Raw genomic sequence first — 14620 nt, 5'->3', positions numbered from 1 at the left:
CATCATAATACCAGATGTTTTACTGAGAGCAAACCCATTTTACAGACTTTGATAGCTGTTGTCATTCAGACAAACTTAATTCCTTCAACTTTAAATTTAGATGCAGCTATTTTCCATTCACAGTTTTTTAGGCAAACCTAACAGTTCCTGGATTATGTTCATCAAAACGTTAACAGGAAATGCATCTGTTGAATGTTTTGTTTAGGAATTCTGTAAAAAATATTAACACTGACTATATTCAAGTACAATCACGATACTCAGTCAACCATCAGAAAAAATGTAAACCCTCTCTTTCGTGATGTATGTGGGAGAATGACTCTACATATTGTAGTAGCAATAACCTACCTTTAATTTTTGAGACTTGGTGAAATGAGCCCCCGTCTTCAAGGGCTCAGAAAGCACAAAAAAATAAAACAAACCTCAACACAGCCTCCAGCGCTGAATAACCTACAACCCAGTATTCCCCATACACCCCACTTATACTCCCACACAGGCATGCACATACTATACAACTCTCCCTCCGAGTCCAGTAACCAGGTCCAGGTGTTTGTCAGTGTGGGTTATGACAAGAGTATATCTGTATGTGAGTGTGTATTGGTGTACATGAGCAAGCATGTGTGAATGTATATCCAGATGGCATAAAACTATGCCTCAAATCTTACCTCACCTCATCTGAGGGGGTCCGGGGGCATGCAACACTGGGGAACCACGCAGGAAAACACTCAGCAAATATGAATGAGAGGTCCAGATGTGTGTGTGTGTGTGTGTGTGTGTGTGTGCACGTGCACACACTGTTTCCTTGTTTGTCAATCTAGTAAGTGTATGCAGTTGTTGAGGCTTCACGAGGAACAGCAATCCTATTTAGGTCAGGAACACATCAGGCAAATCTGAGAAACAGCCACATTCTCAATTGGCTGTGTAATTGAGTTTCACATAGCAGTGGTAAACAGAACACTTCCCTCATTTTCTATTCTCGTTGTGTATGTGTGCGCATATGTATGTGTGTGTGTGTGTGTGGGGAAGCATTTGAGACACTTAAGAGTTTCAGACATCTCATGATGTGAGATGTGTCTAATTCTGACTGCTGGAAATTCAGATCACATTGCCGGTGCTTAATCTACACGCCAAGAATAGCAAACTTGCCAAAAACCAACTACATTTCTGTCTGATGAGTGGAACACAACGTGGAAAAGACTGACAGAGGATATAGTCAAAGGGTACATGTACATGCGCAGTGGCCATGTGGAGCAATATTCAGTTTATATCAAATGTCATGTAAAGTCCGATTGATTTATTCAGAGTGAGGTCAAGGTCAAAATGAGAAAAAGCTAACATGTCTACAAAATCTGTGGATGTGTTTCCCTATATGGACGTCTCAGTGTTATTGAATGTAGCTTTTTCTAAACGTGTAGCTGTCAGAAAGTTCACAGAGGAAGTTAAGTTGGATCTAACAGGGTAAAGAGGTTATAATAGGGTGAGCAGTGGTGGCATTCAATGAAATGGACTTCCTCGAGTTTTCAGTGAGAACAAAGGCCAAAAATGTTTGATGATTTTCAGAAATGTAATGCTGCAACTAACGATTATTATTATTGTCGATTCATCAGTTGAATAGTTCCTCGATTAATCGAGTAGTTTACTTGGTTTGGTCTATAAAATGCCAGAAATTGGTGAAATATGTTGATCAATGTATCCCAAAAGCCCAAGACGACGTCCTCAAATGTCTTGTTTTGTTCACAACTCAAAGATATTCAGTTTACTGTCATAGAGGAGTGAAGAAACTAGAAAATATTCACATTTAAGAAGCTGGGATTTTTACGAAATAGTTGCCGATAAATTTAGTAGTTGACAACTAATTGATTAATCTTTACAGCTCTACAGAAATGAGTCATGCTCTTCACGCTTCCCATCTGATGTGATGGCTGCGTGCCTCTCATGCTTCTTCACTTATACGGGGAACCTTTCTTAGAAAAAGGTAAATGCCTTAAGCACATGAATGCAATTACATTCACCACATTATTTCTGCGGAGGTAACATTTTTTATTGAACAACAATAAGAAAGACATCAGGGCAAAGATTATAAAGAGTAAAAGCTATCGTGCATGTGAACCTGAGGACAGTTTGGAAGTGTTGTGCTTTTCTAATATCCAATTTCCTCAACTTAGAGATAGAGTTGATAACAATCAAAAAGAAATACAGCTTTCATACGTTTTGAAAAAATCTGGAAAAGTTCTGGAATTTGAAAAATGCAAATTCCAGGCCTGGAAAGGTTTTGGAAACATAAAAAGACCCAGAAAGTTTTGGAAAAGTCATGGAATTATTTTTTAACACAGCATAATAATATGTCATTAATAAATGTATTTTCACGTCGTCTTAACCTCAACGTTGTATTCAGGGAGCGATATTAAGAATTCCACTATGAACCAAATACATTGTCGTTCATTTTATAGTTAAACCTCTGAGAGTAAACTTTAACACAGATTTGTATTCTTATTGTATAATGTCGACTGACATTTTCAGGAACACATAGTCATGGAAATTTGCCGAAAAGTATTGGTTAAAATGCGTATGAACCCTGGAGATAACAACCACTAGCCTGAGGCCTTTTTCTCAAAGACCTATCCATCTTTCTTAATTACAGTGTCAATGCGATTTATAGAAACCTTCCAGCATTGATGTTTACCTGAATTTGATAACAGCGAGTGTTTAAGAAAGTTTTCCACAGGCCTTGAACGTTTTTCAAAGCTTATAGAGTTAAGACAATTGAAGAATAGGAATAGTAGGATTGTCTGAAATGAATGCATCACATTCATCCTGAAGAAATGGAACAACAAGCACAGGAAAAGGCATTGCTTGCTTTGAAAATATGTGGTGCAGGTTTGAGGTTCACCCAAACTGCTGTAATCTCCAGCAGCTCTTCACCTAACCCTTAGCTCTTTGTAAAAAAAAATTATCCAGCTACAAAGACAGTGGCTAAACATGTCCAAATGTAGATTTATACCACTTTCTTACCTCAATTAACCTAACTAAACTATGCTAAGCTATGGTCAATTACTTTCCCTTAAGACTTCCTGCTGCTATTTCACAATAAAACTTGCAGCTCAAGTTCTGTTAACATCTTCTCTCTCTCGTTTTCTCCTCTGCAGTGCTAATCTGTTTTATGGGACGCAATCGGTTAGGGCTGCCCCCTCCTAGTCATTTGGCGACTCATCGGCCTTAGTCGACTAAGATTTCTTTAGTCGATTAGTAATTTTTTGAATGACTTATTTTTTCAAGAAACTTATGAGCACATCTCTGGTAAACACAAGATTTAAAATGGTGCTTTTGCATTATTCTTTGTGGAGAAACTTTGTTTTACAGCTCTCTCGAATAAATCAACTAATCGACAGTTGTGCTAGGAAAACACCTCAGAAATATCAAGCTGCACTTGCGCTTATCACGAAAAGACTGCAATTTGGCAACGTTTCAGTTTGCATGTCCTTGTTTACTTTGCTGGTTGCCAGATTTATGTCAGCTCAGGCCGTAAAGGAAAAAATGGAAGAACAGATTATATTGCTTTGACTTGGAATCTTCCGTGACATGTTATATTCAGTAGCATAGCTCATCAGACATCATTTGCATTCATGAGTTTAAAGTCAAGAGCAAAGTTTTTTGGCACTTGAATTGAATTGTAAAACAGCACAACGGGTTAACAGGGAGGAGGGTTAGCTTTATTGTAATCACAGGAAAATATAGCCCAGGTTGGAAAATAAACTACAACCTTTTAAGCAGCACTTGAGCTCACATGTCAAACAGCAGAAGTCCTGTTGGATTTGTTCAGATTTATCAAGGGTAAATATGGACAGGTGAATTACAGCATTATTTTCCCTAAGATGATACCATTTCTCTTAATCTCTGAATACATGTTGTTTACTTCTGTAAAAGTTCATCACCTTTTAATGTGAAATTACTTACTTAGTGTATGCATTGAGCAGTCGGAATCGCCATTTTTTTAAGTGATTGAATAAGCAGAATAAACGTGTGCATGTATGTGTGTGTGAGATATTTGTCTTCACACACACGGATCATGGTTCTTCCTCTGTTGTCCTCTGTAGCTGGTATGAATTAAACGTTTGACCCTTCGCTTTTTAGATGGAAACTCCTGTGCTGCTTCTTTTTTTTTTTTTTCTCAAAGATTATTTCTTGGGCATTTTAGGACTCTATTTATACAGGACAGCTGAAGACATGAAAGGGGAGAGAGAGGGGGAACAACAGGCAGCAAAGGGTCACAGGGCGGAGTCGAACCTGTGGCCGCTGCGTCGAGGCGTAAACCTCCACACATGGGCACCCACTCCACCAGGTGAGCTACCCAGGTGCCCCTGTGCTGCTTTTCACATGTTCAAATAAGTATGCACACGCAAAAGGCTCCAACACTATTTTTCACTGCACATTACACACAATAATCTGCTGATAATGTATGTCATTAGATTTAGAATTTACTCTGAATCTGAAATTAAAAACCTAGTGCAGTGCCCGTTTAAAACATGCCTATTTTGAACTGGCTGATGGCTTGGCCTGTGGTATTGCTGCTTGTGGCTAAATCCAGAACCATTGTACCCCAAAAATAACTCACAGAAGGACCTCATAGAACTTCATGTTTAACTTAACTGTATACTACTGACTACTGACTACTGACTACTTCTACTTCATAGGAAAACATTGTACTACTACATTTACCCGACAGAGAAACGTTACTAAGTTATGTTGCAGATTCAGATTTTACTCAAAAAAACACTATTAAAATATATGTTTTTTATAATTAGCTTTTATATAACTCATATAACGTGTTATATAACTATAACACATGTTGCAGCGCGGTTCAGTCCGGTGTGGCTCGGCTTCGACTCATCTTGAGATTTGGCGCGTCCCGTTTTTTGTGTAGCAGTCACACATGGAGGTAGTATTAGGCGATGTGGCCCGGCAGCGCGCAGAACGGCCGGAAGAAATGTGCACAACTGCCGGCAACAAAATAACGTGCTGGAGAGACCGAGAGCCTGGGCAATCAGTTTTTGGTGGATGATCAGTTATTTATTTTTTCAAGATCATTTTCTGGCCTTTATTGGATAGGACAGTTTAGGCATGGAAGGGAAGAGAGAGGGGGAATGACATGCAGTAAAGGGCTGCAGGTCAGAATTGAACCTGTGGCCGCCACAGTGAAGACTGAGCCTTTGTACATGGGGCGCACACTCTACCAAGTGAGCTACCCAGGCGCCCCGGACGATCAGTTTTTGGCACGACACCGGTAGCCCACTGCGAAGACATTCTTGACTGAAAGCCGTGATACCCCGCCCCCACACCGTGCTGCGTGTGATGGGACATCTTTTGTGTATGCGGGATCATTTGAGAGACACACAAAAAAAAAAAAACACACACACACACACACACACACACACACACACACACACACAAGAGGCTCCTCGATTTATAATTATATAGAATAATACTTGCATGTGGTCATTTGTGTCAGCTGCAGAGAAGATAGGATCTGACACAGATCTGACAGGAAATGTTGCTTACTGGGTTGATGTAACTGTTGTAGATAAATGACAAGGAAGACACTGATATAGCCAGTATGCAGCAAGGTTTATCCTGAGGGGTGTGTGTGTGTGTGTGTGTGTGTGTGTGTGTGTGTGTGTGTGTGTGTGTGTGTGTGTGTGTGTGTGTGTGTGGAATGGAGAGTGCCCACAGTACCTGTAGTTGTGTGCATGAATGAATGTTCTTTGTGTGCATCTAGAGGCCAGTTAGATAATAAAGTTGAGGTTTTAGTGTTTTGTATGCAGGTATACGATGCATATAGGGTGCATTTATATTCACTTCCGCTTATCAGTCTTTTCAGAACCTGATCAGGCAGCCGCACACTCTCATTATCCTAATCTTCATCTCCATTACTCCCCTGTTCCCCCTCAGGGTGGACAGTTAAACACACAACCCATCCTGATCTCATGATGGAGTTATTATGTCCTAGTGCGCTATAATTCACACAGGGCACACAGTTCAGCCACTCCTCCCCCGGTGTTCCCCTTCTATTTATTTTTTGAATGACGTGACAAAGAGTTGGCATCAGCACCTTTTTAGAAACAATACTGTACTTGAAATGTTCCAGGACCCAAAGGAAGATCTTAGTAAAGCAAATGACTGTGACAAACTTTGTGGCTAAAGTGAGGCTGCTGGTCATAATACTGCACCGTGAGCAGCATAGGTTGATGGTATAAAACAAGTTTAAATTATGATTTATTAGCCCAACTAATAACCCACAGAATCAGTTTAGGCTTGTGTTTAAACACAAGCCTAAACTTAGGGAGATTTAGAAGAATCAGAATCAGAAAGGGTTTTATTGCCAAGTACGTTTTTTAACACATACAAGGAATTTGTTTTGGTGTTGTTGGTGCACATCACACATTCTCTAAATGGAATATTAAACAATATAAGTATAGGTATAAACAATATAAGTATAAGTATATGTACACAGTATGTATTAAATTAAAAATAAAGATAGAAATAAAAAGATAGAAAAAAGATGTGATTGCAGCCAATCACCTTCTCTGTAGACCGAATGACACGCTGCAGTCTGCCCTTGTCCTTGGCAGTGGCAGCAGCGTACCAGATGGTGAAGGAGGATGTGAGGATGGACTCAATGATGGCTGTGTAGAAGTGCACCATCAATTTCTTCAGCTGCCGCAGGAAGTACATCCTCTGTTGTGCTTTCTTGACGAGGGAGCTGATGTTCACCTCCCACTTAAGGTCTTGGGAGATTATAGTTCCCAGGAAGCGGAAAGACTCCACAGTGTCAATTGTGGAGCCACAGAGGGTGATGGGTGCAGGTGGGGCTGGGTTCTTCCTCAAGTCCACAACCATCTCCACTGTCTTTAAAGCGTTGAGATCTAGATTGTTTTGGTTGCACCACTTCACCAGGTGGTCAGCCTCCGACCTGTAAGCGGACTCTTCTCCATCAGAGATGAGTCCGATGAGGGAAGAGGGAACTTCAGAAGCTTGACGGATTTGTGACTGGAGGTGCAGCTGTTGCTGTACAGGGAGAAGAGCAGAGGCGAAAGAACAAAGCCCTGAGGGGCGTTTATGGGGGGACGAAAATCCCACTTTTCATGCAGTGTTTCTTACCATCTGATCTCTTAATTTGGCTATTTTTTCTCACTGTTTTCTAATTCACAAGGCTCAGCCACTCCTCTTTAGTTTCTTTCCTCATTGTTTTTTGCCATCTGAACCCTTTATGCATGAGAAAAGTCATTTTTTCTAATTTCACTACCTTTTGGTGATAAATTATTACTGTTATATATATATATATATATATATATATATATATATATATATATAATGTGCGGTGCATTGTTGATAAGAACATCTCTGTTAACACACATTAACAGGTTGAGCCCTGAGGAAGCTTCATCTCGCAAACAGTTTTGCTTTGAACTGTGAGGCTGTTTTGTATTTGGTAGACCACAACCCGGTCTTCTTGTGTTTGGTTTGGCTCATTTCTAACTAAAGTAATCACTGAGACCGTAGTTCACTTAAAGGAGAGAGAGAAAAAAAACAGGGAAATGAGGGAATGATGAGTGGGGGACTGAGGAGAAAGAGAGGAAATATCCATCTGGATCCACTTTGGGACAATTTCATCACTCCTGCCCTCCAAACCTGAGACCCCCAATTTTCATGGTGCCTCCTTTGAGGTGCCATTCCATCAATGAGGGGAGAAGTATTTGCCTACGAGCAACTGTCATTCTTAAGTTTCAGGAAGTGCCTTCACCTCTTGGTCTAGACATCCCCTCACCCTCAAAAATTTCATTAGGGTGACTACATGCATAATTGGTGGCCCGGATATCAATATTTTAGTAAAATGTATAGTAAATAAAGACTGGGTAACTCAGGCTGAGTCAGTCTTGATAGACAAGGGCATCAAGTATCAGTTTTCACTTTTCTTTTTTATGTTACTTCAAGTTGTGATTTTATAATTAATAACTGGCTGCATTTATTAATTTTCTAAGAATGTCTGAGAGGTTAAAGGTCAGACTGAGTGATGGAAAACCCAGACGTCCTATTTTAAAAGATAGGCTGTGTACAGTACTGATGGCCTGCTGTCACAGCAATACAGAATATCTGACCACCTACCACAGGTGCTTTTGTTTTGACAAAGCTTTTCAATTCAGGAATCCAGTGTGAAGGTGTAGATAAGGTTATTCTCGCATTGCCAGACCTATGTACACATCACTGTGGAGGAAGCTCTGGCTACACCACAGATACATTGTAGGATAGGAGAAAAAAACACTCTGGGTTGTTTGCATTTCTTTAAACCGATCACAATCATCCTGGGTGGCGCTAAGTTCTGGACTCAGCGATGGTGGCTCTACAAAATAGTCTCGGCAAGGGACTTGTTTTGGTGGAACAAAATATCCCAGTTAGACAGTAAATGCTGTAAACATATTCTTTGTCATATACATCTTTACAATCATTCCACGAAAAAACCAAACCGTCCTGCCTTGTTGCACGATTTACATTTTCTTCAAAAGTTGACATTTTCAGTATGAAGCTTGCTAACTTGGATGTTGTTTCCCATAGCAAAGGGATTTTGAGAACGGCAACACACAGAGAGCCTGACAGGCTTTATCCTGGAAATGTACTTTCGTTGATAGACTAAGAAGAGGTAAACAGACAAAGAATATAGTGATTCACTTGTGGTCAGACTGACAGAAGCAGACAGCCAGGAAAGAATGTTTTTAAGTGAAAAAATAAATTGTAACTATTGGAGGAGTTCAAGGTATTATCTGCACCTCGTTGTGGTTTGTAGTTTCTTCTTTGCCTTATCCCTTGTGTTGACTTCGGGTCAAATTGACCCATTTTCAATTTTTGTTTCATATCAGAAAATATGGGATTTAGAAGTGCTGAAAATGTGTAGAAGAAAAATTTAACTATTTAAAACGTTGGAAAAAGCAAAAACAAAACTGACAAGACAACACAGGGGTTATGCTCTATTTTACTGTCTGTCTCCCTCGAAGTCTTTGAATGACTATAGTCCTCCACACGCGTGCATTTAGGTCTGGAATGATAAATGGCTTTCTTTGATTTGTGCAGATGTGTCTTTGGCAAAGGATGGGCTATAATGTGTATAATCAAACTCAGAGGCCACTAGTTATTCATTCTCTCTCTCTCCATGTCTGTCTCTCTCTTTCTAAAAGCCCTCCATCTGCTGCTGCACATGTATTGTTTTCCGTCACATCATTGATACCCTGATGGCTGAAATTGTGTCCACATTGCCTTTGCAGACACCACCTCCCCATGAGACATAAACTCATGATGGACTTGTCAATGTGTTTTCCAAAGTCATTATCCCAGTAATTAAATCTGATTGATACCAAATCAAATTTTGCCCCTGAGATAGTGAATCTGATGCAGCTGAAATCAAATCTCAAGGGGGCCTGTTTCTTCACTTATATATCCGGTGGATTTATACATGCCCATTTCACAAGCAAATTAAAATGTGAAGCAGGCCTCAGGGAGTCTTTGCGTTGTGTCCTGTGCAACACTGTAATTCTTATTGAATGAGTTTATTGATAGATGCAGCCAAGGGTGGGACTCCGTTGACTTCGTCTTTAGAGACTAACGATGATTTTAATTGGAGACCAGTAAATGGAGGAAACGTGAGGTTCATAAAAATTGTAGATCACATCATGCCAGATACTGTAGGAAGAGGGCTGTTGTTTGCAGATTTAATTAGGTGATATAAAAAAACAACAACCAGAAATTACCTGAATCCAAACACCAAATCAGCTCTGCCAGATCTGCGGGACAGCGAGATCCAAAAGGAGAAAGACATTTAGAGTAACAGCTTACAGAGAGACCAGATGTCCCTAACAGGCCCCTGTAGGTTCCCAGCCAAACACCATCAAGCAGATGACTACATATTAGGTCAGCATCTCTCTCTCTCACACACACACACACACACACACACACACACACACACACACACACACACACACACACACACACACACACACACACACACACACACACACACACACACACACACACACAGATTGGAAACATTGCCACCACATTATAACGTCCTGCATGAAGCATCACTCAAGAAGTCATACATTTCTTTCTTAAAATATGTTCTATTTATTTATGTTCACTCATGTCTGAACACTCAAACTACTTTTTCTCTCTTTTTAAAGTTGTTCATCTGTCTTTAGACATTCTGTCTGCTCACACACAGACACACACACACACACACACACACACACACACACACACACACACACACACACACACACACACACACACACACACACACACACACACACACACGTATATATTCTCCTGCACACACTCACATGTGCTACCAGCATCTCTAGGTTAACATACATAACCAAACAGGTGTGCGTGAATACACACAAATTTGCACCACATGCCCACCAGTTTTATATTCAATGTGATATGCTGGGCGCAGTGTTTTTACAAGTGGAAACCCCTGAACCATGTCCACTCAGCTTCCTGTATGAAAAAAAAAATCCCTGCTCCTACCCTGCACTCCTAGCTAGCTGGAATACATTATGTTTTAAGGCTTATAGCTGGCTTTTCTACTCAGCATACAGTAGCAGATGACACAAGACATAGTAGAACAGGACTGACATAAAGTTAAGAGCACAAGTCTGGCTTAAAATGTGTCATGCATGGGCCAGGTTTAATGCTTGAATACCCTTACCTTCTCCAGGGCAGCTGTGTCAATGTTCCAACATGAAAAACAGGGAAGCATTCAAATTGCCATCAATTCTGTAATCGATATTCTGTGTCTCTTTACAAATTGTATTTATTTTGTTGGGCTGGACGGTATGGTGGATTGGAATGGAGGTCTCATTGGTTATACTGTCGCAGCCTTGTGTTGTTTTAGGCAATTTAATGAAGGTAAACAGCAAACGGCTGTGTGTAATGCCACTACGCTCTGGTGCGGCACTGATTGGCTGAGTCATTCCCGACTCAACTAAAAATAAGGGTCTACCCGTCAGCACCGTATAGTCACAATTCATACCGTAGGGCAAATTCATACCTTTGTACTTGTATACTGTTTATTCCGTTTGAACCCCTGATTAAATGTATTACATATTGTTCTCTAAGTATTGCAAAATGAGATGCATTAATTTGTAAAATTCCAAGTTGATACACTAATAGGAGAAATGTGTGCAACATAACAGAGCTTTGTTATTTAAACCTTTTCAAAGTCCTACATATTCTACGTAGTTGTGCCACATTCAACAGTACACTCAACAATCTTTAGCTAACCTAATATATATATATATATATATATATATATATATATATATATATATATATTTTTAACACTAGAAATGGTAAACAGTTGTTGTGATAGGTGCATACTTCACAACATTAGAAAAAGAAAGTATTAGTGTTGTGGTATACCTAGTTGTTGTGACTACTTAAATGGATGGTACAAAGTGTCTGTTATTGCTACTACTATGAATCACTGTAAAGCTGCCAGCTAGCTCAGTCATATCCGCAGCAGACAGAGATCAGGGCGCCGACAGACATCAGCAAGTTTGTTAATTCGCTGTGTGGATTCTGTGGAGTCTGCTTTCTTTAAGATTCCAGTAATCCAAATCAAAATGACAGGATTTGTCACGAACATTGTAAAACACACCAGTTTCTTTTTGAAAGCTTACTGACCGACGAGGCAAATAATTCTTTGTTTGTCCTCTAAACCCAGTTCCTATAGCTCTCATGTTCCAACATGAGCGACTGCAGCAGGCACAGTGAACGGAGATTAATAGATAGCAGTGCAATTTGTTTTCCCCTGTGTGTGTGTGTGTGTGTGTGTGTGTGTGTGTGTGTGTGTGTGTGTGTGTGTGTGTGTGTGTGTGTTGTGTGTGTTGAGAATTCTCCTCAGAGGCATCTGTTGCAGGTTTCAGGCACATGTGGGATTAAGGAATTAGCTGCAACAATAACCTCATGCACAAACACCACACACTCAAGTCAACACGTAACACCCCACAATTACCACCTCAGACCTGTACACATCCACACGTGTTCCTGCAGTGTTTGAATCTTGTACGCTTCATCTCCACTCTCTCTCTGTTGAATCTTGGTGACGATTGTGTAAAAGAAAAAGGTATCTATGTAAAAATGAAAGTTCCCCTACTAGGCTTACAATAGTAAAAGATACGGTAATAGGACGGGGAAAGCCAAGTTGTGAGAGATTCCCTTTCTCTAAAAAGGATACACAATAAGGAACACTGAGCTTTCCAGTTTTACCACTGGGTTCAGGTTCTAGCTAATCAAGGGTGCACACAGCCGTGACTGTTCTGTTCCAGGGGACTAGAGATGGAGGGAGGGAGGGGGTGCACAGGATGAGGGGTTCTGCCTGAAATGGGAGCATTAGTGGAAAAGGAGAGAGAGAGAGAGAGAGAGAGAGTGTGTGTGTGTGTGTGTGTGTGTGTGTGTGTGTTCATGAGCCTCAACGACCGTCTTTTTGCCTGTGTGTCAGTTAATTGTAGATGAACAAATTATGTCAGTGGTTCCAAGTCACCTAATAGTAGAGAGTTAAGTGAGTTGTGTTTCTGAGGCTGTGCTTTAATCACTATCAGATGTTTGAGTGGAAGATAGAGAAAGAGAGAGATTGTGTGTGTGTGTGTGTGTGTGTGTGTGTGTGTGTGTGTGTGTGTGTGTGTGTGTGTGTGTGTGTGTGTGTGTGTGTGTGTGTAAATGAGAATGAACAAAGTAGGAAAGAATGGAAGCAAGACGGATAGACAGAGAAAGAAAAATGATATGGCTGCTGTATGTGCGTGCTTATGACATATGTGCTTCTATTATGCCAAAAATGTAGTCAGTCCCCCCTCCCCCCGTTTGTGGCGGGGTGCACAGATTGATAATGCGAGTGTAACACTGCAGATGGATACTCAGGCTGTCACTTTTTTCCCAAAAATCATCAGTTTGGATAGTTGTTATTGAGTATTGCCTTTGGACAGCACACAACCTAGAGAGAAATGCAGAGAGAGGGAGAGTGTGAGAGACAGAGAAACTGGTACAATTACAAACACATATATATATATTTACAGTCTACAGAACACTCATTTCTGGCGAAAGAATGTCACAATTGATAAGATGACAGACATCCTTTTATTTTTAATGGTGATGGTTTTATAGCTCCTGTAGCAGGTTTTGTGCCCATATGATTTCAGTTTTAGTTTCAGTTTGAATGACCCGCGCAGCCCGCATCCGCAGTCTCAGCACTCAGTCAAGCAGCGCAGCAGAGAGGAGAGATGCCTGAATATTAATTAATTCAGATACATTTTTAATTCAAACACATGGCCTCATGTATAAAAGATTGCACAGCTTTCATACCAGAAGATGGCTTACAGCCAAAACTTGAAAAGTACCTACGCACAAAAATATTCACATTTATAAAACCGGGCATATGCCAGGTCCTGCACATCTTTCCTTTATACATGACAATCAACGTGAAATTGAGCACACGTGAACAAGTCACTGACCCCGCCTTGCCTCCTCCCATAAATTATATATGTTAATGACTATAAATGCGCCCCCGACGTCATACTTTGTCCAATCACAACGGGTTGTCCTGCTGCAGACGGAAAAAAACTTCACCGACTATGAGGTTGAGGTGCTGATCGCAGAGGTGGAGGAAAAAAAAAAAGTTCTCTTTGTCATCTCGGATAAGCAATAAAAGAAAATCCCCAGAATCTCAAATGGTGACCGGGCGGTGAACCATGGAAGACATTTAAAAAAAAGGTCTAATGTCGAAGTGGAAATCAAGATAATAGTGGCAGCGCCACACCATTTACCAAACAACATGCATCTCAGTGTCGGTCCAAATTACGCACAATAAGCAGTTTGAACCCACTGATGTAATGCCAAGTGTTAGTAGGCTCAGTGAAACCCGACTCAGAGGAGGAGAGGTTAGTGAGGCCAGCGTCTCCACGGCAGGTGACGTGCGCACGGATCCGCTGCGACGCGCATGGATGAAATAATGAAATAGTAAATAGGACTACAGTAACAGAAATATGTGCAGAATCAAGACAGTCAAGACGGCCCAGTGTTTGGTGGACCGGGTACACCTTGTTCACTTAATGGCCTACAAATTATCCACGGGATCAATTAAGCATCACATGAGTTTGTCCACCCGACACAGCGTTTGTTCCTGGGGAGATGGATCCGTGCGTCCCGCCTCCTGTGCGCCATGGATGTCTGAGCCTCAGCAACTACAGACTCACAGACACTATTGCATTTTTCCGTGCCGATCTTTTTGTTGCACGGTGAGTAGATATGTCCTCTATTGGAAATACAGAGGATGACTGAAAGTATTTTCTAAGTGGATTTTTCATTCATTTCCCATCCTCACAGAGATTAAGTAGCCTCCGAAACCCTGACTGATTCCCTCCTGGCGATAGACCCCATCCGAAAGAAATGCGTTTCTGTATTGTACGATTAACTATGCTCGTCCTCCGCGAACCCTCGTACTTGGACAAAAGCTGCATGGAAGGGCGATCTGAACATGACTATTACGGACCAACAATGGGACCTTGCTCTGGCTATGGTTCAC

The 14620-nt window shown here is 40.9% G+C and overlaps 1 protein-coding gene across 1 annotated transcript in view; it reads left to right on the top strand.

Moving 5' to 3' along the window:
• bmpr1ba (bone morphogenetic protein receptor, type IBa) overlaps nt 1–14620 on the top strand; it is an 83142-nt gene that overhangs the window by 931 nt on the left and 67591 nt on the right. The gene's annotated exons all lie outside the window — the stretch shown is intronic.

The sequence above is a fragment of the Perca fluviatilis genome, chromosome 6 (genome assembly GCF_010015445.1).
Source record: "Perca fluviatilis chromosome 6, GENO_Pfluv_1.0, whole genome shotgun sequence".
NCBI classification, from domain to species: Eukaryota; Metazoa; Chordata; class Actinopteri; order Perciformes; family Percidae; genus Perca; species Perca fluviatilis.
This window is presented reverse-complemented; position numbering and strand designations above follow the sequence as displayed.